The following is a 21,520-nucleotide window of genomic DNA, read 5'->3' on the forward strand; positions in this document are numbered from 1 at the left end:
ATGGAAGAAAACTTTTGAGGCTGTTTGTTTGCTTGCTTTTGGTGTGGCATATATACTTCAAGTTAATCTCAAATGTACGGCCTTAATTTTATTTTGTGTAGGTTGTAGGGAAAAGCAAAAGGCTCTGCTGAGCCTCCTCCCACCTTGTCAAGGGGAAATGTCATTCCTTTAATGAGTACCAGGCAGAAGGCTTTCTTCCAGGCTTCTCTCCCTTCTCTGGAACTGTGGATCTATCTCACAGTTCTCACTCTTCTTCATAGAAGAATGAGGAAAGGGGAAGGATAGGATTTAGCTATATGTGACTGAAAAGCAGTGGCGAAGCTGCATGCTCCGCTACTGGGGGGTGAAGAGCAGGCGGGGGCGTGGCTGGCACCCCTGGGGGTGTGGCGCGCCACCCACAGGTGCATGGCGTGCGTCCCAGTGGTGTGGTATGCCACCGGAAGGGGCGTGGCATGCGTTCTGGAGGCGTGATGTGCTGCCTGGGGGTGTGTGGTGCCTGTGGGGACCGCTGTGATGGCATCCAACTGGAATAGTGGTGCCGGGGGCGGTCCGCGCCCTTCGCACTCCTGTTCCTCCGCCAGTGCCGAAAAGGACATTGGAAGTGAGGAGGGGAAGTTTGAAGAAGTACCAAAAGAAGAAGAAGAAGAAGAAGAAGAAGAAGAAGAAGAAGAAGAAGAAAAATACTGGCAAGCTGGTTACTTTAGCATCCCAATTATTCTGCTTTTATTTGCTTCCTGATTTTGGGAGGGTCAGGTTCTTGAACATTTCTAGCTACTGTTTTATAAAAATTAAACAGTTACTGAATTTAAAAAATGAGGGTATACAGGCAAGGGCCTGCAACAACATTTTGTTTGCTTGGGAGGGTGAGACCTTCTCTGGCACTACCTATGGCATCTTCCGCATAATGCACACAACATCTCATGTGAGGCAGGCACTCTGCGCCTTGTGTGACACAACTTGATTAATAATAATAATAATAATAATAATAATAATAATAATATGCTGTGACAATACATAGCAAAAACCATTATACATCCAACTTCCTTGCTTCTCACGCAAAAGAAAAGAAATAAAATAAAAAGAGGAAAAAACAAGAAAAGAAAAACAGTGAAATGACATATGAGGAGGCAAGAGAGACAACATAACAAAAACTCTGTAATACCATGAATAAATTAAAAGGAAAAATATCATTTACTTCATCATTCCAGAAATATAAAAACAAGGCCCACCCCTCAATAAATTTGTTTTCTTGCATTTCTCTAGTATGCAAGTTTTATAATTAAGATAGTTTGCCAAATTTTCCTTAACCAATCAGTTATGGTGGGGGGGGTCTTTATTTTTCCATTTTTGTGCAAATCATTGGTTTGCTTTTGTTAGCAGTGTGATAATCAGTTGTGAAGCAGTATTAATGACTTCATGGTGAAATATAAAAAGGAGAGTTGTTTTAGGATTTCTTGGGAAATCATAGCCTATACATATTTAATAGTAGTAGTAGTAGTAATAATAATAATAATAATAATAATAATAATAATAATAATATTTATACCCTGTCCATCTGACTGGGTTGCCCAGGCCACTCTGGGCAGCTTACAGCATATCTAAAAACATAAAACATCAGGCATTAAAAACCTCCCAATACAAGGCTGTCTTCAGATGTCTTCTAGCTGGACCATAAAGGTTGATCGCCAAAGAATTGATGCTTTTGAATTCTGGTGCTGGAGGAGACTCTTGAGAGTCCCATGGACTGCAAGAAGATCAAACCTCTCCATTCTTAAGGAAATCAGCCCTGAGTGCTCACTGGAAGGACAGATTGTGAAGCTGAGGCTCCAAGACTTTGGCCACCTCATGAGAAGAGAAGACTCCCTGGAAAAGACCCTGATGTGGGGAAAGATGGAGGGCACAAGGAGAAGGGGACGACAGAGGACGAGATGGTGGGACAGTGTCCTCGAAGCTACCAGCATGAGTTTGATCAAACTGCGGGAGGCAGTGGAAGACAGGAGGGCCTGGGGTGCTCTGGTCCATGGGGTCACGAAGAGTCAGACACAACTAAATGACTACAACTTATTTGTCTCCTTGACATCTGAAGGGAGGGCGTTCCACAGGGAGGGTGCCACTACCGAGAAGGCCTTCTGCCTATCATACTTACTTATTTGCACAAGATTCAGTACTTCATGACACAACTGATTTGTGTCATCTTCCTCCTCTCACTTCAAGAGCTGGGGTGGGGTGGGGTGGCAAAATTCAGGCTACTGCATGGTGGCTTCTCAGTTAACATCATGTGTCTGCTGTAAGGCAGCTGCCCAGACACCACACAGCCTGGAGACCAGCCTATAGAAACCAGGACTGAAGGCCGAGAGAAGCAGCCATGGCAGATCCTCAAAGTGTCCCTCTTTTCCAGGGATGTCCCTGATTTAGAGAAACTGTCCCAGTTTCTTATTTAATCCCAGAGTGTCCCACTTTTCCTTAGGATGTCCCTATTTTCATTGGAGAAATGTTGGAGGGTATGAAGTTATACTACTACTGAGCTGCCTGAAGTCAATCCTGTATATAGGGAAGTTTTTTAAAAAAATGTTTACATGTTTTATTATGTTTTTATATTGTGTTGGAAGCTGCCCAGAGTGGCTGGGGCAACCCAGCCAGATGGGCGGCATATAAATAATAAATTATTATTATTTATGTGTGGGCTATAAATAGTAAAATTATCGTTATGGAATGTGACATCCCTACTGTATTTTAATATTTGATTATTGTATTTTAATATTTTGTTGGAAGCCACCCAGAATGGCTGGGGAAACCCAGCCAGATGGGCGGGGTACTATTATTATTATTATTATTATTATTATTATTATTATTTAAATTAGTAGATAAATGTTAGATATGCCATGGCAGGCCTCTGTAATTTCAGAATGATGGGGTTTTGTTGCTGTTTTGACCTAGATTTCAGGCTCAAAATATCATGGAGGGAAATTGTATATTATTCTCCTTCAAAAAAATAAAGTAAAAAATTCCATAATAAATAAAATACAATAAAACACAAAAGCAAACAATGCAGGATGAGATCATAGAATCATAGAATCATGGAGTTGGAAGAGACCCCAAGGGCCATCGAGTCCAACCCCCTGCCAAGCAGGAAACACCATCAGAGCACTCCTGACATATGGTTGTCAAGCCTCTGCTTAAAGACCTCCGAAGAAGGAGACTCCACCACACTCCTAAGAGGCCTTGCAGAATATGGCTCATGAACACCTTAGTGGCTTGAAACACAGTGAAGTCTCCCACCCCACCACATTTCAAGTCACTTTCTGACACCAGATTGGGGACAGGGATGTCTTCACCTGATGCACATTATCTGATTTGCTTCCCTGTGCTGAACTCCAGCTCACAGAAGCCATCCTCTGCACATATGCTGTTATCTGTGCATGAGTAGCGGCTCCCTGAACTGTACACCCCTCAGCTTAACCGCAGCTGATGTTTTCAAATTGGATGGCAGCTGGTTTGAGGGAAAGTGCATCAAACAGGTGTGTTTCTCAATTTGCTGTGGCTAATGCCATGTGGCTGTGGCTAATGCCATGTGGCTGTGGCTAATGCCATGTGCACTGAACTTCAAACTCAGCAGCTGCGGGAGCGCAGTGGATCCGGAGTAAATCGTAATGTTGCAGAGGCAAAGAGGGGTTTTGTGCGACACATCTCAAGGAAGACACAGCAGATGCCAGCCGGGCACCAGTCAGCAACACAGCTTTCATAGTCGTCAAGGCACATTTTTTCAGGCATGACCAGGATATGGCCTGCAAATTCCTCCACCCCTTGAGCAAAATAAGAGCTATGACCTTTACGTCTAAAATTGCTTTGTCCACTTTTCTCTGGTATTACTGCTGCTGACAAGCCATTCATTGCACCCCTGTTGCTTTCTAAGTGAAAGGCGGTTGGCCAGAATGTTTTGGGAGAGTCTTTCTAATGGAGAATTTACCTGTTGGGGTGCAGTTTGACAAAGGTGCCAATGGGCAGTTGGCAGTTTGAATTTATACAAGGGAGAGCGGGTTAGCTGCAAGTGAGATGCAACTGTGGATCTGATCGCAACATATGTTCTCTGCAAATTTGATGCAGAATTAGTGGCTGTGCTCTCTGGCTGCCAGGGTTTAGCTGCCTCAACTTTACCTGCTTATATATTTGCAAAGAAAACAAACTGTACAACCATCAAGTCCCCATAGCTCTTTAGAGCAAAGGAAATGTAACTCAGTAGTGGGGAATATGGAACACTATAGATTTCTTTTGTTACAAGTGAAACTGTGAGCAAATATTTTACCACACCTCAATTATACCCAGCCAGATGGGTGGGGTATAAATATATTATTATTATTATTATTATTATTATTATTATTATTATTGGTTGCTGAGGCCTTAGAAGGGGTGGTGAAACTGTTTTGGGAGTGTAGGATTCCAGCTTCATATAACCTTAGCATGTTTGAATCTAATTAGCGCATAAATGGGTTTAACCATAGAGTAAGCTCTCCTGCCAGGCTTAGCCTATGTCATCATTCCTCACCTTGAGAGGAAATGGGTCATTAAGACTTTGTTAAAATTTGCAGTATGTCAGATCTCTGAACTGGTCACTCCAGCCGATGGCTTTAACCAGCCTCTTATTTTTCAGACCGGAATGGAGTCTGAAACTAGCATTTCCCCCCTCCACCAATAGTTTAGAAACTTTTACCTTTAGTAACCAAGCAATATTTTGCCTGTGCATCTTTTCTAACTGCTTCATGGAAAAGCACATGAACTTTGAAGAGTTTTGTAAGTAAACCATTTTATGGCTTACCAAACGCGTGGTCTCTATGCTAGGGAAGTGGGATAGCTTGGAAATAGCTTTTAAAAAGGGACTTCGGGAACTTACTGGAAGGGCACATTTTAAAGGTTTTACCATCTATATTTCCAAGCTGTTATTTGCTGCATGTTTTGTGATGCTAAATTTCTGCTGGGGTTCTCTCACCAAAGAGTCCTTGCCCTGAACTTCTAGGATTCCAGCAGGGAGCTGGGTCAGATCAGTAGGCTAGTAGCAGCCGTATGATCTGCTTCCTTAATACCACAATCCTAAGTATCTACATCCAAATATCCGCAGCAGCAGTGAGCCCTTGGGTTTATGACAGTGTGCTGGTGGTGAGGGAGTAAATGGCTGAAAGAGCAAGAATTTAGATCAGAGTAGGTATTAAATTATTCTTTTGCAATGTGCTTAAGCTATGTGTTGGTCAGAGGAGTATTTCCAGAGGTGGGTAGGAATGTGGGGGTAACCAACCCAGCACAGAGAGAAAAGAGCAATAGGGACACGGCACGGGGGAATTTGCTTGAAATCTCAGCACCGAAGGAAGATAGATGTTACCAATTATTGCAACTTATGGCAACTATGGCAGTCCTTCATTTCATACGTGATCCCAAAACCTCCCAGGTCCTCACAAGAAGTCTATTGCTGAACTTGTGGGCTTTCCTCCTTGTTCTTAGTTAACATTTTACACTGAAATTTAATGATTTTTCAGCAACTCAGGATGCAATTCAAGACACTCCCTAGGAGCCTTTTGGAGTTTAGAAGGAATGAATGACATGAAAGACAGAAATACATTTTAAAAATGCAAGGCTGGCTGCCAGGAGATCTTGACATTTCAACTCAATATTTACTTTTGGCATGGGTGGATTTTTCACCGCCAATGGAAAGTCTTTTAAGTGCCAATGCATTTTTGGATAATCTTTGCTTGAACCACACTCTGAACTGGCAAACAGCATCTGATATTAAATTTTATCCCTTGCCAAAACACACACACACACTCTAACATTTCCCCGAAGTACATGAAACAACTTTTTAATACTTTTGATTCTCTGTGTGACTAATTGTGTATGGATTTATTTTAGCCAAATCAAATTAGCGGTGCATTCTGAAGATATTTGACAGAGGGAAAGGAAAGCCACCTGGTATTCAGGCTTACAGTCCGTTTGCTACTTATGGAGCACAGACACGGTGGCAACTGCTGGGCAAGAAAGCAAGGACCTGGGGCATTTCATTCTCAGAGGAGTGCGCAGCCCCCCCTGCACCCTTGGCAAGGAACTGCACTGTGCCCCTGACAAGGAGGGCACACAGGGGTGGGATTGCAGCCACTCTGAGCAGAGAATTATAAAGAATATGAAGTATTTCAATGCATAGTTTTGTATCCGTTGAGTAGCCATATCGTAAGTTGGGTTTTCCCAGACATGCAACCAGGCATATATTTGGGCCATTCCCTGACCTGGATTGCCATCTTTCTTGCTTTTCTTTTTTTAAACCAGTATCTATGAAGAAGCAAAATGTACATGCAGCATTCTGCCTTATCTGTTGGTGAGAATGAGGCTTGCTTTTACCTCCCCAGTGAGAAATCACAGCTATGGCTGACACAGTACTGTTGGTGGTGGCTGCGGCTGAAATAATGTGGTTATAACAAACCTGAAAAGTAGCCCCACAGTCAGAGCTGGGTTAATACCTTTAGAGGCCCTAAGAACTTAAAAGATTTTGGTGCTCCCACATACATCTAATTCGAAACATAAGCAATAATAAACTGTAAAATAAAATTTTATTTTTCAAACTGAAGCAAAACCTACATAAAGATGGAAAGTAATGTTTATTTTTGCATACTTCCACTTTATATTTGAATTTTTTCCCTCCTGTTTCTAATCAAAGTCTTTGATCAGATCCCCAAAACTAATCTTATCTGCTTCTATACTTCTGTAAGGCATCCAGCCGGCCTTGTTGCATAGTTGTTCTGTTGGGATTTTTAATATACTTCAACTGAGAAAATGACCACTGAGCAATTTGTGACCATTAATGTTAAAAATCCAGCAATGGAAAATTTCTGTGGTGCCCCTGCTTCCCTTTATGCCCAAGCACATGCTTATTTTGCTTAACGGTTAATCCAGCCTTGCCCCGGTCCTCATTGCAGGTTAGAGAGGTGGTTTCTAGCCAAATGTCCTCCATATAAAGCAAGACTGCAGCTAAAACCCATCTACCAAAACTGCCCCTGCAAATCTCTTCCCAGCCCAGATCCAGTACTCAGTTGTATCCAGAAGCCATGTGCTCTAATTACTTGCATGCAGACATGTTCTGATTTTAAAATATTTAAGAACTCAAAAGTATCATGTCTTACACACAAAATAACACCCCAGTTTAAAAAAGGCATGACTTACTGTCTTTGGGATGAGCAAGTAACTCTGCTGCCTATTCACAGGTACTGCTGAAATCCTGGGTGGCCAGCTGTCATTTCCACCCAGGGATTGGTGGGGGGGGGGGGGCGACAAGAGTGAGCCCAGAAGCTGGACAGACTCTGAGTTTATTTTACCCTGAAGTACAGTGTACCAGACAGAACAAACCTTTTATGTTTCAAAATTGGCTGCAGAAATGTTTACATAAAATTAATATAATTTGTTGTTGCTCAACAGTAGTATCAGAGAGAGTTTTTGAAATGCCACCTAAAGGTATTATGGGTGAGAAAAAGAGAATGCACCAAACTATAAACAGTGTGTGTGTGTGTGTGTGTGTGTGTGTGTGTAGAGTATATACAGTAAGGAACATATGACTGAATTTCCATGCTTAGGAAAACAAAGGGCAGAATGAAGGTTACTCTATGGCCTATGCAAGCCAGCTGAGGATTCTCTAACCCAGAGAGCATGTAGCTGTCTTTGTTTTGCTTTGTTTTTTTCACCTTTGGAGGTTCAACTGCACTTTGCATGTAAAAACTGTAAGAAAAGCCCCCTGACCTATTTCCTTGCTGCAATACTGGGAGGGGGCTGCTTGAAGTAGACAAGTGGCCGAAGTTAAACACTTCTGCAGCCCACTTCTTAGCTGTTTACAATATTCCCACTTAGATTCATCCTTAAAAGTGTATTGTATTTAAACTGTTATGACCTGCATCAAATACTAATGCCAATAAATATCTGCATAATTACGTTCCCTACATTCATATTAACGACGTTAGTAATTAGTGACAGGCAGGCATTCACACCTAAAATAAAATTTAAAAGACCCGGTGCTGATTATAAAAGGAGGAAAGGCTTACTAGATCTAGAGTGTTATTCAACTAAGTTTAAGTTCTGTTTTGACCTATTCTTCCTCAAACCCAATTATGCTTGCTTTGCCTTTCTCAAATTAATAAAGCATATGATTTGATTCAGTTTTGCTAAATCTCACTGTTTGATGTACATTCTCTTGAGTGAGGACCCTCTCTGGTTTAGCAGCATTTCACATGTATCATTTTTATTTCTGGCAAATAAGGAGCCTCCCCACAACCTGGAACTTCTACTTGTGCATGAATTGAGCAGGTGCAAAGCCGTTGCTGCAACAGAATAAGAGGCAGCAGCCCATGAGATCACTCACTGGTAAACTTTGCTGTTGTTTGAAAACATGCACAACTTCTGACTTGAATGAATGGTCAGGGGAAATGTTCCCCCAATCCTTCTACCTGCAACTTTTTGAGCTAGTTGCCAGGACCAGACGCAAATCAAACCAAGGACAGTTTAAGAATGAGCGTGCCTTTTAGCATAATTAGGAAACAATTTGCAGGGCTATGCAAATTATGTCACCCAGATTTGAGAAACTGGGATATGGCAAGCCAACACATAGGTTGTACAAATCTGCAAATTATTTCACTTTATAAAAGCTTAGTCTGCAATCTTGTTTCAGTGATTTCATCGAAGCTGAGTGCAATCCACCTCGCTTATTGGCAATGAATGTGAATCTTGAAACTTTTGTTTTCTTTGCATGCAACATTGTCAACTAATAAGTACTTTTGAGGCTGGCCCACCTTTTCAACGTGGCTGAAAACTTCATTCAAAGCGTTGTTAGCAAATTTCTTCCAGAGAAGAGCAGTGGCTAAGCACATACTTTCCATGCGAAAGGCCCTAGGTTTATTCCCTTGACATTGGCGGTTAAAGGCGCTCAGGCTGCAGAACTAGGAAAAGATCTTAGAGAGCGACGACCAGTTTGTAATAGGAGATACCAGGAGAGGAGACAGTTTCTCCAACACAGCCAAGGCTCCTTTAATACATTCAGCACCGTATGTAATTGCCTTCTTGTCAATCATGATCTTAATGGAACATTAGGGTCAGAGAAGTTCCCCACACCTCCTCCTCAGATGTATTCTGTGTCATGCGTTCTGCTTCTCTTTCTTCCATCTGTGCTTAGTGAATTTCTCCTCCTAGTTTTGTTCAGATGCATATTGTGGTACGCATCCAGCTTCATTATTTCATGAAGTACAAAATGTGCCTGGAGGGACAGATAATCTTTCCTTGGAATGCGTGTCAGTGGGGGGTTTTCCTGTCAATACACTGAAGGCAGACAGAGTGGCGGTGCGGAGTATACATGTCTGCATATCTCTCAAAAGCAACTCCTGAGTATTGTACATAAATGATAAAACTTCTGGTGAAGTGGCTTTTCAAATGCAAAATCAAGTGTGAATTCACTGAAAGGGAAAAGGAGGGTGTTGTCTATTGCTGGCAACACAAGTGAGAACAGCAGGGAGGGGAGGAGGAAGAGAGAGTGAACAGATTTGGGTTTGTCATCCCTCAAAGTAGATGATTATACTAATTCAGAACTAGATGAAGTAATGTAAAAACAGTCCCAAGGAAAGCTAGGACATCTTTGGAGCTTGTGGTGCAGTAATATAAGTATTTGCCTTGAAAAGAGACGAGGACACTCAACATAAATAGCCTACAAAAAGGTAGACTTCTTCTGCAAATGGATGATCTGGTGATCAGCAGCAGGCAGATGGGGAGACACAATCCCACTCCATTTAATGCACACACACACAGAAACACAAATATTCACTGACTCTGGGAGAAAAGCATTCCGTGTGCATCACTTGGCATATCAGAAGAAATCATGCATTTCCAATATGCATCTAATAAGCCAGAAAATGCAGCTGTGGCTTCAAATGTACAGTATATATTGTTATAATTTTGTTGTGGGGAGAGGCTAAATGCCTGGGTTTAATACATGTTAGACTTTAATTGGAACTGGTATGTTAAAACAGGTTGTCAGACCCTTCTGTCTTAGGTTAGATCCGTGTGTGCATTAGGTCATGTGTGAAACCCACTTCAAAGCCCCTGGAATTAGCATAGGTGAAAGCTATTTTAGTCAGACAGACTTCTTAAGTTGAAACGCCTCCTAATCCAAGAAAATTAACATGAGGTCACCATGTATGGATTGCGCACAGTTCTAAATGGCATGTGTTCATCTACCTCTTTGACACCTTCCCATTGCGTTTGCAACATATGCAGAGTATGAAGCAAGAACAAACAAACAAAAACAGCATTGGTAGATGATATTGTTATGTTAGCTAAAGCAAGATGGGTAAAAATGGAACAGCCATTAAAACAAAGTTACTTCAGGAAAAGAAGCAGCAATATGCATCTGTAGTATTTATTAGATTTACCATAAAGCCCCAGGACAGGTCACAACAATAACATATACAATTATAAAACAAACAGAACAGTTACCATAAAACAGGAAAAGTGTAAGGACAATCAAAAAGCGTTATGTATATATACACATTTAAAAATATTTCCAAATATAAAAATGGTTAAAAATTGTTCTAATACAGATGTAGACTGGGATCAATATCTTAATGTGTATTTAACAAAGTTCTTAATGTGCAATCTGCAATATCAAACAGAATTGTCGCTTGTTCTCAAAATGTCTTGCTATGGGGAATGCCCTGCATGTGCTACAAGATAGAAAGGAGGGGAAATCAGTGATTTAGCAGTGTCTTTCACTGGTGCAAGCAGCAAGAAACTTACCATTGGGAGAAAGATTCCAACTGTCCAGTAGCAGAGTTAGCACAATTGCGATTGCTTCAGTCACATTACAACTAGTTAGATATGCATCTGCCCTCACCCACCTTTAAACAAATGTTCCCCATGCTTAGGCTAGAATAAATCACAGACACTTAGCTTTGCAAATAAGTGAGTGTTTTACTCACAGAGTCTCCATAAGTTAGAGCAAACAAGTCAACATCTGTTGGCAATAAAACAAAAATTAAAAAGGTTCCAAACAACTTAAAAGGTAAAGTACAATGTTTCCTTATGAAAGGATAATGCAATATTTGAGTTAGCAAAGATACAGGCTAGAAAACCTCCTTTTGGAGTTATTCAGTTGCAGGGCGCCGTGGCAGCACAAAGAAAGACCGAGGGGCAGGGGGAGAGCAGAGGCTTAAGAGAGCCTGATAAGCCACACCCAGTTGCAACCTGAGCTCTGGGCTGCTTTTCATCCTGATAGCTCATATGAGAAGCATCTTTCTTTCTTTTTGGGAAGGGGAGGCAACAGGCAAGTGGACCAAACTGTGCAAAATGAAGGAGGTGCATGACTGCATCTTCCAATGTTTCCAAGTTTAATGAAAAGGAGCCTTGAGCCACACCCCTCCCCCAATGAGGTCAAGCTAGTGATACTGGGTGAGGATGAGTGTAACCCTTTCTCTCATGCTATTTCCCTGATCTAAATTGCCCCACTCCAATGCTGTTAATTTCCAATTGACCCCTACTGGGTCAAACAGCAGCTTTAGAGGCTACAGCAGGCTTCCTCAACCCTGGCCCTCCAGGTGTTTTGAGACTACAATTCCCATCTTCCCTGACCACTGGTCCTGCTAACTAGGGATCATGAGAGTTGTAGGCCAAAAACATCTGGAGGGCCGAGGTTGAGGAAGCCTGGGCTACAGCAAGTAACCAGCATGCGGGAAAGCGATAGTCCCATCTCCTCCCACCACTGCTGCTTTGCTCCATTTCTGAATCCTATTATTAACTGAAAACAGAAAAATTGGAATTCAATCATGGATCTCTTGCATTGCATGTATTTTGCGCCTGCGTTTTCAATATTCCAACATGCTTTATGATTTTACTGTTTTCTCCTCATATTACGGGGGGAGGGGGCGGTCAAATTCAACCTTCACTCATGACTTAAATACATTTCTTATAAATGTTAATAGTGGTGCCTTAATACACTTAACAGCCACAGGGGAATTGAGAACTGGGGGAAATTGCACGAAATGCCAGTGAGAAAGATCTGGTTTCCTCTTTATAATGCAGTAAAGGCATGAATTGAAAAATGCATGTTTTAATATTTTACACAGCCTACATTGGATGCTATGGGGAATGAATGCACGGAGCCTGGAAGCTGCCCTTTTTTCTTGGCGGAGGCAGGGTGTGTGTGTGTGTGTGTGTGTGTGTGTGTGTGTGTGTGTTGGTTAATTTACAACTACTCAGGGTGGTGATGTTTATGATTCTGATGTGTGTGCTCAAATGTGCATAGCATGGGAAGGTGTCAAGAAAAAGATGACCACTCTACATGCTGTCTTCATGACCATTCCAAGCCCATCTGTTACTGGGAACACCTTCTGATAAGAAGAACCTTCTCTTCAAGGAAGGCAACCAAGATGTGGATCAGATTAATGGTGGAAAGGGGAATTATTCCTAGACTCTGGAAAGACTGGGCTCCCTCTGCAGAGGCAGAATGGATAACTAGCTTTACTCAAATTACACCTCCTGGGAGTGTGATTTATAAAACACAGAACAGGGGAGATTTATTCAAAAACATATGGAAGCTATTTATGGATTATGTTGATGGGTCTGGGATTAATGTATGAAAATATGTAATACTACTACATTTGTTGGAAAGATTGCTACATAATGAAGGCTTCATCTATAAATTATGCACTCCCTGTTCAAGTCATGTGTTCAGAGGGTAGTTGGTGGCGGGAGGCGGAGGTAAAAGGGAATCCTTTGTTTTTGGAGGAAGCTTGTTGGTTTGGGGTTAGTATGGTGTTCTCTCTCACTCTCTCTTAAGATCACTTAGGAATGAGTGGATAACCATACTGTAAATTGCCCTGAGGGTGATGAAGAGCACAAATATTACACCTTTGTACACATCTGAAGCCTAATCCTGACACATGCTGACTAGCTACTATGGAAGGGAGCACACTTTTTTTCACTGGCTTCCCAACATGAATGAAACTCAAGAGCAGGCAAGCAGGATGGCCTGGATTCAAAAAGCCACAGGGCTAATTTCTTGTGCCCAATGGACAGTCGAATCTGGGTCTCATGAACAATGCAGCAGCTCTCCTTGCCATGTAGGAAAGCCCACTGCAAGGCATCTGTTCTGGGGGCATCCTGCAAGGCCTTGCCACACTTGTCTTCAGGGAAGACAAACAGCAATACTGCACACAGGATTGCCCCTCTCTCTCATTGAACTCAATGAGACAGGGGCCTTCTGGCTGTGGTGGAAAGCAGAGGAGTGGGTGGGTCACTGCCTCTTGCACCTCTGCCGCTTGAGGCAGCTGCTTCACCTTGCCTAAGGGGTATGCTGGGGTTGCCATACGTCCGGATTTTCCCGGACAGGTCTGGGATTCCAATGACGGAATTAGCATCTGGAAGGAATTTCAGAAAATGGACAAAATGTCCAGATATTTGAAATCTTCAACAGCTCCCCTCCTGTTGCTCGGTCCCTGCTCCTGCCAATCTAGCAGTTCGAAAGCACGTCAAAAGTGCAAGTAGATAAATAGGTACCACTCCGGTGGGAAGGTAAACGGCGTTTCCATGCACTGCTCTGGTTCTCCAGAAGCGGCTTAGTCCTGCTGGCCACATGACCCGGAAGCTGTACGCTGGCTCCCTTGGCCAGTAAAGCGAGATGAGCGCCGCAACCCAAGAGTTGGTCACGACTGGACCTAATGGTCAGGGGTCCCTTTACCTTTAGTAAGTCAGGGATGGGGAACATGTGTGGCTCTCCAGGTGTTGATGGACTCTTAACTCCCAGCAAATGTTTTTTGTTATTAGGTATGTGATCTTTGCTGTCTATTTTGTTGTTTGTTCAGCTTGTAAATGACCTTGTGTATAGAAATTAAAAGTGAAATGAAATGAAATGAAATTGTTTTTGGAGAGGAGTCTACCCCTCAGTTTACTTTCTAAAGGCTTTTGTACTTTAACAGACTTTGTGGTTACCACAACTCTCATCTATTAATGTCAACACTTTTCGGCTGCACAGACTCATAGAATTGTAGAGTTGGAAGGGACCCTGAGGGTCATCTAGTCCAACCCCTTGAGATGCAGGAATCACAATTAAAGCATGCCTGACAGATGACCATCCAACCTCTGCTTAAAAACCTCCAAGGAAGTCCATTCCGCCGTCAGACAGCTGTTACAGTCAGAAAGTTATTCCTAATGTTTAGTCGGAATCTCCTTTCTCCCTTGAAGATTGTAAACAGAATGCAGGAGGGAACCTTAATGGAGAAGACATGCATTCCATGCAGTAACACCAGGAATAAAGACCCTTGGTGGATTAGATTAAAGGTCTATCTAAAATAGGGTTCTGTTTCTGGCAGTGCCAATCAGGGGCTCCTGGCAAACAAAAACTCCCTTCCCACCCCACTGTTCGCACACAAGCAACTGGTATTTAGAGATCTACTGTCTCTGAACATGGAGGTTCCATTTAGCTCTCATGGCTTAAATAGCAATTGATATGCCATGAATGTGTCTATTCTCCTTTTAAAGCAATCAAAGCTAGTGGTCACCATCACCACACCTTGTCACAGCAATTCTCATACCAGTGGTGTCCAAACTTTTTTCAAAGAGGGCCAGATTTGATGAAGTGAAGGGCTGTGGGGGCCAACCATTGTTGACCTTTTTTTAGGATTGAAGTTGTTGATCTTTTTTTAGGGTTAGAGTTGTTGAGCTTCTTTTAGGATTGAAGTTGTTAAGGTTTTTTTAGGATTTTACCCCAGGAAATAAAGTGCCACAGAGGCCGGATTTTACCGACTGGCAGGCCAGATTAGGCCTCCAAAATGGACTTTGGACATGCCTGCCATAAACCAATTATGCCATGTCTGCCCTGAATCTACTGCCAATCACATTTCAGTGTGTGACCCTGAATCCTACCATTATGAGAACAGAATAACTTATTTCTGTCACTTCCCCCAAATCATGCATGATTCCCCTGGCAGATATTCCCTTTATTTTTACCATCTTTTTGCTATGACTAGAACAACTTCCATGATCAGGTTATAGGATCTAAGTCCAACTGCAGTTAATCACAGATACAATGTGAGGGAGCCAGCGAAGGAAGCAGATTTGTGGCACTCTTAAGGGCAGCAGATGGGAAGAGAGACCAACCTCACCGATGAGCCACCACCTACTAAACTGCTGGGATTTAATTGGGACTTACATTAATTAGTAGGGAGAAGGGCTGGACTTTGAACAGGGCTATCATCCTGATCCTATATATAGTTATTAAAGATATACTCCAGAAATCCCCCTCCATTCGAACCCTTTAACAAGTTGTTGTTGAGACAGGCCAAGGCCAAAGGCATCACACATTTTCTTGAGTTCATTAAAGATAATTAAAGAAATTAAGCCAGGGGTCTCAGTTGCCTGGTGACTTCCTTTTCTTTGATTTATGGCCCCCTTGGGTTCAGAGGGAAGCAATTCTGCCAGGGCTGGTTCCTCTAATCTGAATTTTACAAGAAACGGATGTGCTAAAAGAAGCAACAAGCCAGCGGTGCTTCTGGTTGCTTTCTCAGCCTGATTTATAGAGCTGTAAAACAATCTGGATCAGGGAACTGCCATTAACTTCAAGAGAGCTGTGAACACTGCTTCCCACCCCCCACCCCCCACAAAAAACCCCTTCTGCTTTAGGACTTCTGAACCAGGTTCAGAAATGGCACTGAAAGCTATTCTCTCTCTCCATTACTTTGAAAAGTGTTTAAGACAAAGGTAATATACTCAAGCTGTACAGCAGATGGAGCTGAAATGGCACCAGAATAGAGGCAGAGACCAAGCAGCACAACAACGGTGAGCTGGAGGTTTATCATCATCCTGTGGGTGCTGTGGTTGCATTTGCTACTATTTGAATTCATACTCACCAAAATGACCCCCAAAGCTCTGCATTATGTGATATAGTGTGATGCAGCAGCAAAAAAAAGCTCTTCTAGGCTGCATCAAGTATAATGTCCAGATTAAGGGAAGTAATAGTACCAACCTTTTCTGCTTTAGTCAGACCACACCTGGAGTACTGTTTCCAGTTCTGGACACAATTTAAGGAGGATATTGACAAGCTGGAGCATGTGCAGAGGAGGGCAACCAAGAGGACCAAGGGTCTGGAAACCAAGCCTTATGAGGAAGGGTTGAGGGAGTTGGGGATGTTTAGCCTGGAAAAGAGGAGCCATCTTCAAATGATACACGAGGAACCATCTTCAAATAGCTAAAGGGCTGCCACATGGAAGATGGAGCAAGCTTCTTTTCTCCTGCTCCAGAAGGGAAGATCTGAACCAATGGATTCAAGTTACAAGAAAGGAGATTCCAATTAAACATCAGAAAGAACTTTCTGACAGCAGGAGCTATTCCACAGTGGAATGGAATTCCTTGGGAGGCTGTGGATTCTCCTTCATTGGAGGAGTTTAAGCAGAGGTTGGATGGCCATCTGTCATGGATGCTTTATCTGAGATTCTTGCACTGCAGGGGGGTTGGACTAGATGACCCTCAGGGTCCCTCCCAACTCCACAATTCTGATTCTATTCTGTTTATTAATTATTTTGTTAGTATTAATATTAATATTAGTGAGGGACAAGGTGGCTCTGTGGGTTAAACCACAGAGCCTAGGACTTGCCGATCAGAAGGTTGGCGGTTTGAATCCCCGCGACGGGGTGAGCTCCCGTTGCTCGGTCCCTGCTCCTGCCAACCTAGCAATTCGAAAGCACGTCAAAGTGCAAGTAGATAAATAGGTACTGTTCCGGCGGGAAGGTAAACTGCGTTTCCGTGCGCTGCTCTGGTTCGCCAGAAGCGGCTTAGTGCTGCTGGCCACATGACCTGGAAGCTGTATGCCAGCTCCCTTGGCCAGTAAAGCGAGATGAGCGCCGCAACCCCAGAGTCGGTCACGACTGGACCTAATGGTCAGGGGTCCCTTTACCTTTTATTAATATTAGTAAATAGCACCTTAAGTGTTTATGGGGCTTTGCCTTTTGTAAAAAGTTTGCTGTTCCCATGAGCTCTTGGCCTAAGTTTCAAGGGTAGGGCAGATGGCCGTCCAAGGGCAAATAAAAGATAGGGAGCCTGAGAAATGTGCAAAAAGAGATACTAAAAATGAAACAGTAGAGATGTTGAAGGGGTACAAGCATGAGGCAAAAATAATAATAATCAAGTGTGACTCTCTAACATGCACATCAAAATTTGACTAGCTTCAGCTATGAAAACAAGAAGCCTTTAACCTATTTCATAGATTCCGGATGGTTCCAGTGCAGACGGGTCCTTCACATCCAGTGTTTACATACTGTATCTTCGTTTGTCAAGCTCATTTCCACACCTTCCCATTTTCCGGTCATGGATATTTTCATTCATTCACTGCTATTCTATGGCTTGCCAATGAAATTGGTGGGTGGAGCTTCAGGAAATATATTCAGAGGTGGGGGGGTTGTACCTCCCCTCAACCCCACCCCCCACTGTTTACTGCTCTGGGTATGTCTCAACCTGTATGCACACTTTTTTAAAAAATGCAGACGTGCAAAAGAGTGAATGTTCACACTATTCTTACGCTTCACAATGGGCAAAAGAGAGGTTTGTGCTCTTGTGGAATGAAGGCACTTCCATTTCTTTTTAATACTGATGTCTTGTGCAAAACCTCTGCATGTGACCATATAACAGAATATTGATTGACCTTTATCAACATACACACACCCGGCCAAACCCCCCCCAAAATTAGTGATTAGTCTCCAAGGTGGTGATTTTGAGATGGCTGCTGCTCCTAACCAGCTTCTTGAAATTTGAATGGGTCTTCAGCAGAAATAATCTGGGTCAATGGGAACTATGTGACTAGATTGTGCTGGCATGAGGAGCAGATGGACATACGACCTGTTGCAACATCACCGCACCCACCCATCCCCCCCAAAAATGTTAATGAGCTGGAGCTTCCATACCAACAGTGTCTACAGATTCCTTAGATTTCACATGGTACAGGGAAATACAGATTAACTTGCAAAAAGCAGGGGCTGTCATTTTGATGGTGACAGCATATGCAGACTCTGCAAAAGAATCTTATATACATACATAAGCAGCACCATTTCCACAATAAACTCCTACCTGGAAGTAGGAAGCACCCTTGAATGACACTGATCTCTGTCTCCTTTCTCAGACTTTAAAAATAAATAAATAAATAAATAAATTGAAAAGCAGCTTCAGAGGCTGTGGTTAGCCGCAGAAGACGAGCCTATAGGTCCTTTAAGACTTTTCCCTACTAGTGAATTTCCCTGTAATGGTTTTCCCCAAGCTGTTCCCCTACCTGTGGGAGAAAAGATGCAAAGCCTTCATATTGTATTCACTGGAAGGAGAAACACCTCTTGGGGAAGGTGAGTTTTAGAGGAACCAATGGCAGGAACAGCCCCTGCCCTGCAGCAGCAGAAGCTTCTTTTTCAGGAGTGTGTGGGGTTTGTTCTGTTTTTTAAGCCAGGGATAGACTTAACAGACTAAATGGAAAGTGCAGTTTGAGCCCCACTCAAGTCCGTTGTAGACCCAGGCTGATGCTGTACCGCTCAGACTGAAGGTAGGGGCTTATGTGATCCGTTGCTCCTAATAACAATAATGCCATTACTTTTATTATTGGTAATAATAATTTTTACTACTACAATAACTTGTTGCACATAGAAAGCTAGGATATCAAGAGGAAGCGCAGACTAGAATTCTGCTGAGCTCCCGGCACTAAGTTTTCTGTACGCAGGGTAAGTTTTGTGTGTGGAGTAATCCATAATATGAACTGCCACATTCAGTCTGAAGTGGTACAGCCCTAACTCTAGGTCAGAGTCAGCTGCTAAAAAGACATTATTGCAGCTTGCTTTCAATCGGCTATGTAGCAACACAGCGCTTCCAGAGTGCTTCCAGGGAGGGGAGTAATTCTTGCCTTTCTGAAAGAAGGAAATGTCACACTGAAAGATGGATTTCAAAAATCATTTTCCAAAGAATAGTTTCCCTGAAAAGGAGCACAGCTGATCAAAAGCCAGGAGTTCAGATATTTTATTTTAAAATGCAAAGCTGGGTGGCCTTCATCTTCAGATCTCTCCACACATGCTCCTCTTTTTTTGCGCCAAACGGAGTCTGCTGTCTGCAGCGTGACTTCCAGCTCTGGGTGCAGCTGCAAGTGATCCAAGTGTTTCAAATGCACCCGCCACTTGCAACACAAACATCTTTGATTGGCTGCTGCTTCACCGGCTCCCTTAAAGTTGCTAGCACTTGGAAGTGGGATGCTATGGAGGGGAGGGAAGGAAGTCCATATATGAACATAATAAAAAAGCCTTGGTCCAGCGCACGATTAGCCCAATATCCTGCTTCCAGCAGCAGCTGGTCATACGCTTTTGGAAAATGCAAACGCAAGCAGGGGTATAAAGGCATTGCTCTCCTACCCTCCTTTATTGCCTCTATGCATCCAGCTGATTGTTCTGTTTAGCAGTCATGGTTAGAAGTTGTGGAGAACCCCCTCCCCTCCTCCTTAACCACTGCCAATTTTAGCAGCCATCACCACATCTTGTGGCAGTGAATTCCACCATCCAGCACATATTGGGCAAATAAATGCTCCCCTTTGTCTCCTCCACTGTCTCAACTCTACTGCCAATCACAGTTTCAGCAGAGGAGGTCTGGCTTCAAGCTTTAAGGGGTTCTGTGTTTTACTACAACCCCAAGACCTACCAGACGCATATCCAGGCAAAAAAAGTCTTAACTGCACATCATTCATGGGGTCCTGAACTGGTAGACTGATAGACCAGAAATGAGACCTTGGGAGTCATAAAAGATACCTCATCAAAAGGCAAATTACATGCAAGGACTCGTTAGGAAAGGAATTGAAAATAAAGCTGCCAATAGCCTAATGTCATTATACAAATCTTTGCTGCAATACCATTTAGAAGCCGTTCTGGTCCCCTCGTCTCAAAAATGATACTGTAGAGTAAGCAAAAGTTATGAAAGGGACAATGAAAATGATAAAGGGGGTGGAGCAACCCCCCTGCTGCCCTTAAGGAAGCTTGCAGCGTTTGAGACTTTAGAGTTTAGAGAAAAGGCGGGGTGATAATAGTTCATAAAATAATGCAAGGCATGGGGAAAGTGGATAGAGAAAAGCTTCCCCCCCTCTCCTATAACACTAAGAACTCCTGGGCAGCCAGTGAAGGTGAATGTTGGAAGAATGAGCAAGATAAAAGAACACAGGACATAGTTAAACTCTGGAACTTGCCATCTACTTCTACTTGCCACGATGGCTCTGCTTCAGGGATGGAAGCAGCAATGCTTCTGAATACCAGCTGCACAAGGGGAGGGTGCTTTTGTGCCGCGGTCCTGCTTGCGCATTTCCCCTAAGCGTCATCGGGTAGGTGGGCTGTTTTGAGAACGGGGTGCTGGACTAGACGGGCCCCTGGCTTGGTCCAGGAGGCTCCTGAGAAGGTCCTTAGAAGGCAAACAGTTAGAATGAAAGAACAGGGTTAGCATGAAAGAACAAGGTGCCTCTGAGCAGTTACTAAGCAAAGAGGTTTGTTTTCAGTATCAGACTCAAGGGAACCTGCAGTGCTTCACCCCCAAAACCTATTCTCAGTCACCCCAAGTTTGCATCATTTTAAGCAGCTAGTTTAGGGAAGTCGGGGGTTGGTTGCTTTATTATCTCTGCTGCTTAAAACAATGAAGGCCAGAAATCCTTCCCGATCCACTGCAGATCACCCTTCTCGCCATCCCGGCCTCTAAAGAAGTTGCTATGAAGGAGGAAAACTGCTTCCTGAGCTGGGCGGGGCCATCCCGTTGCCCTGGCGGGGCCTGCAAGCGGGAGGCAGCCGTCGGCCCGCCACCCATCTAGTATTATCATTATTATTTATTAAGTAATTGATAAAATAATCCACGCCAGGGGCACGGGAACACTACGCGGGAATGCAGGCCTCGCTTGCCCGCCCCACCTTTAATAGCCCCGAGGTTTCTACGGAGACCTGGCGCCCCTGAGCTGTTCGGACTGGGAGCGCGGCAGGCAGCCGGCGGGGCCCCGGAAAGGAAGCCAACCTGGCCTGGGCTGCGTGGCGCCGGCGCCGCCCGCCTAAAAGGGAAGCGGCCCTGCTCAGCCCCCGCCGCCCCCGAGGCCACAAAGACACCAAAGCGCGGCTCGCTGCGCCGGCGAGGGCCTTTTGTGCCGGCCTGGCCATTCAGCCGGGGCGCTGGGGCGTGTGACGGCAGCGCCCGACGTATTGTCCTGCCCGTTATTAATCGTCCTCGGGCGGGCCGAGGGGAGCGGCCGAGGGGGCTCCGGGCTGAGGGAAGGCCGAGCGCTCTTCGTCCGCCCGCCGGCCTCTCCTCTCCCGGAGCCGCGCCAGCCGGAGGCGACCCCAGCCGGCGAGCCCCGGCCAGAAGGCCGGAGGAGGGAGCGCCGCCCGGAGCTTCTCCTGCCCGGGTGAGCCGGGAGGAGACGAGAGAGCGAGCAGCAGCGGCTCCCGGGGCAGCCGGCAGGGAAGGCGAGGCTGGCGCGCTG

The sequence above is a fragment of the Podarcis pityusensis genome (assembly GCF_964106645.2).
Source record: "Podarcis pityusensis genome assembly, chromosome: 9".
NCBI classification, from domain to species: Eukaryota; Metazoa; Chordata; class Lepidosauria; order Squamata; family Lacertidae; genus Podarcis; species Podarcis pityusensis.